Here is a 4,317-nt window from a genome sequence, read left to right as displayed (position 1 = left end):
GTGTTTTTATGTTTTAATTAGTATTTGTGCCAAGTAAAGCCTTTAGGATCTTCTTGGGTGATAGTTGTTTGATCTTGCTGAAAAACGGAAACTTTTGCGCTCGCGAAAATAATTTTCATTTTTTACCGGAGAGCAATAAAATACCCATTCCCAGTGGCGGAGCCAGCAAATTGCCAAATCCTGGGCACGTCGTAAGCTAAAATTTACTTTTGTCTATTAGACACAATAAGTATCATATATTTGGATAAATGTCATGTGCAATACACACACTAATGTTTTAGATCATAGAAGTAAATAAAAATAGGAATACAATACCAAATAACTCTCCAAACACTAGTCACATAACCTAACCTTTCGACGCATCGACGACAATAGTCCAATCTCCAACGTTCATCATTGTGCACACAAGAGAATCTACAAGATAAACACATTAATAATTTATATAATTTTCACTGAAATTAAACACATTAGATAGAATGGAGCGTACCAGTAATATGCTAATTGGACTTGGGCAGTTGCCCTTTTCGATACTTCATGACTTGAAACCGTTTAATAATAGCACCATCATCAAGTCCTTTAAAAATCTCCCGCTCGGTGTAGCAAATCATCAAGTCATTAAACCACATATCATTCATCTTGCTGTGCAATTTAGATTTGATAATCTTCATTGCCGAGAAAGCTCTTTCGACCGATGCCGTTGAGACTGGCAATAATAAAGCCAACTCTATGATTATGTACACCAGTGGGAAAACCAAATGTTTCTCAGTTTAAACCATCGTTGTAGCTAAACTTTCAATATCTTTACAAGAATAAAAGGCATCATGCCTTCGTACATGAAGAATGTAAGTCTGAAGTTCGTCTCTTATGATTGCGATCACCACTAGAGAAATATCCATGATAAACTTCAGTTAAGCTAGCAAGCTTGTCAACATCAAACTTGGACAAGGAATTTTTTGGATGAAGGCATGAGAAGGCTACTATTATATTTGAATATGCTTCATTAAAGGGATGATTCATCTCAGTGCATATCTTATCAATGGCGACATAGAAGATCTCAACTCGATAGAAATGAAGATTGGTGTAAGTCACACCATTAAGCCTTGAACGACCCCGGACCGGTATTCTTTCATTCATATCAGGCACCGGAATACCTTTGGTGACACAAAAGTGTTGGACTTCATCGAACAAGCTTTCCCAACCACTTTCTCTCATAGAGGCCAACCGAGGTTTGACATCACCAACTAGTTCAACGGCATTAACAATGTTTATATCTTTTCTCTGCAAGACTTGTGAGAGTTCATTTGTGATAGCAAGCAACTTTATCATAAGATGCAATATGAAAGCAAATTTGAAACTCTCCATTATCTCTATCAAACCCGCCGCTTGAGACGGTTCACGCCCTTCATCGTTGACCCCACAAAGCACATATATGACTGACTTCCACATTTGACTCAAACAAAGCCAAGTTGTATGGTGTGAACCCCATCTAGTATCCCCGGGTCTTACTAAATTTGTTTCTTGGTTCAAACCTCTTCCACTAAATATCTCACCGCTTTCAAGCTGATCTAAGATATTTTCATGACGTTCGTCCCTCAGTGAATCCCTTCTCTTGCAAGATACAATAGTTGTGCTCACAATTAAGGAGACATACTCAAACAAATCATGAATAGAGGAGCAACAACTAGCAACCGGGACAACCACCAATTGTAAACTATGTGCAAAGCAATGCACATAAAAGGCATAAGGGTTCTCGTCAAGATTTTTCTTTTGCAAACCATTAAATTCACCTCTCATATATGAAGCTCCATCATATCCTTGCCCTCGTAGACTATGAATGGGTAACTTATGATGATCAAGAATGTCAACTAGAGCTACCTTTAGTGCCTCTGATGTAGTCTCACTGACATGGTATAGAGAGAGAAATCGTTCCATGGCCTTCCCTTTATCATTGACATACCTACATCAAGATTTTTGTAACAAGGTTAAATAAAAGTAGAAAACAACTATGAAATAACAGTTAAAATGAATAATAAACCACTACTAACCTCAACATCACCGCCATTTGCTCTTTGACAGATATATCACGTGACTCATCGATAAGCACAGAGAATTTCTTATCACCAATTTCTCTCATGACCGCATTGGTAACCTTATCTGCGCAACGCTTTGCAAGATCTTTTTGAATTTCAGCAGTAAGCATCTTGCAGTTTCTACTACTATGGTCAAAAGCATGCCTCACTTTCTCATCTCTAGCTTTATGCCAATCTACCATCTCACGGAATTTACCCTTGTTCAGTGAAGTTGAACTTTCATCATGGCCACGAAAAGCCAAGCCTTGAGCAATGATGTCACATCCCTAGCTTCCGGCATTGCACTAGGCTAACTTCATGTGCGCATCATGTTTAAACTTTAGAAACTTGAAATGGGGATTGCCTAAACCCTAGCATTAAAGGAATTCACTAGGTTCAACCAAAATATTTCCAGTAAAACCAAATGGCTTTCAAAAATGTTCATCATTCTTGGAAAATGCTGGAAATAGTAACCAGAGGTGATGCACATTTTTCCATGACATATTTGGGCTCTGGATTAAATCATACTCTATTTGCATTTGGGCATTTAAATGCTATTAATATTTTAAATGCTCAAATAATCATAAACTAAAATGTTTATTGTAGGATATATTCCCAACAGTGATCATGAGTAGTTTCATGATTTTTGGAAGTGTCTAAGTATTTTTAATAAAGCCCTAAAGACTACAGAATAATAGAAAACAGAAACAAATAAAAGAAGAGAGAGAAAGGAAACCTACCTGGGCTTACCTCCTGTGCAGGCCACCTGGCGGCCCAGCTGGTGGCCCAGCCCACTGGCCAAAGTGGTCGTCTTCAAGCTCTGCCAGTAGGCAGAGGCGTGTCACCGCGCGCGCGCTCTCCCCTGGCCACCTCCTGCTTCCTCCCCGGGCCTTCTAGCGACGCCACGGAGATGCCCCATGGCCCCTCGCTCCTCTCCCTCACTCTCTGCTCTCCCCCTCGCCCTCTGCTCCCTCTCCCGAGCACACCCGAGCGGAGCTCGTCATCACCGACACAATTTACCGTGGCCACCGTCCATCCCGTGCCTCCCCGATGGGTCCAGAGGAACCGCCATCGCCTTCTGCGTCATCTACACCAACCCATTTGACCGCGGGAGCCCTGTAGCGTCTTCCCCGAGCTCATCCCCAACCTCTGGCCGCCGGCAACCCGGCGATTCGCCGCCGTCTCCACCTCCCCGAACCTGCTTAGTCCTCCCTTGAGATCGCTGTGAGCTCCGACACCTTTCCCCCTCCTCCCCGAGATCGTTTCTGTCCTCTAGCTATGCCAGCCGCCGTATCTGAGCGCCGCCGTCCGCCATGGACGTTGCTCTCGCAGCCACCGTGCGTCTCCACTCGAGCTTGAGCCTCCGACGTGCTCCTGGAGCAACGGAGAGGCCAACTTAGTCGCTAGTTGGCCCCCTAGTGCAACGCAGCCTCGTGCCCGCATGTTCCCGAACTCCGGCCACCGCCGCGAGCTCCATTCCGGTGGACTCCGGCCACCCCAGCTCCAGCCGCTGCCACGAGTGGATGCAGGCGATTCCCAGCTCCGCGTAGATGCCCTCAGTGCGCCCAGCCGCGGTCTGTAGCGCCGCCCCGACCAACTCCGGCGAGTTCCCGCTGCTGCTATGGTCGCCGGCGTCACCTGCTGACGTGGCGCCATTAGCTTAGGCGCTAAACTCGTTTAGTTAGTGCCTGTGTCGATGACATGTGGGTCCCCAGGCCCAACTAGTTTAGTCTAACTCCCTGTTTAGGTTAGTGCTAATCGGTGTGGACCCCACGTGTCAGCTTTGACTTTGGTCAAGCCAACGTTGACCGGTCCCACCTGTCATAGACCCAAACCAGCCTGAGATACTGACGTATGGGTCCCACAGGTCAGGTTTGACATGGCCGACCCAGTTGACCTGCTGACGTCACATCTATGTCATGCTGACGCAGTAAGTGATTTTCTGGATTTTTAAATAATTCAGAAAATTCCAGAAAATGCCCAAAACTTCTAAAATTCATAGAAAATCAACCGTAGCTCCAAGTCAAATAATTTATATATGAAAAATTATCAGAAAAATTCAAGGAATCTGTTTATGGCATTTGCATGCATGTTTGAACCACCTAGGGTTGCTGTACAGGGCAATTTGCATAATTGACATTTAAATAAGCACATATGGAGTTTGAATTTGAACCCTTGGTTCAAACCAACTTCGTTTAATATGATTGCTAGTTGCATTAGCTCAATCACAACATATTGACATGTCATG

At 44.0% G+C, this 4,317-nt stretch overlaps 1 pseudogene; it reads right to left on the bottom strand.

The window, feature by feature from the left end:
• Window positions 1-497: 497 nt before the first annotated feature.
• LOC147964492 (uncharacterized) lies at window positions 498-2,272 on the bottom strand (annotated as a pseudogene).
• Between the last annotated feature and the right edge of the window lie 2,045 nt (window positions 2,273-4,317).

The sequence above is a fragment of the Triticum urartu genome, chromosome 6A (assembly GCF_056163025.1).
Source record: "Triticum urartu cultivar PI428250 chromosome 6A, HENAU_Tu73, whole genome shotgun sequence".
Taxonomy (NCBI): Eukaryota; Viridiplantae; Streptophyta; class Magnoliopsida; order Poales; family Poaceae; genus Triticum; species Triticum urartu.
This window is presented reverse-complemented; position numbering and strand designations above follow the sequence as displayed.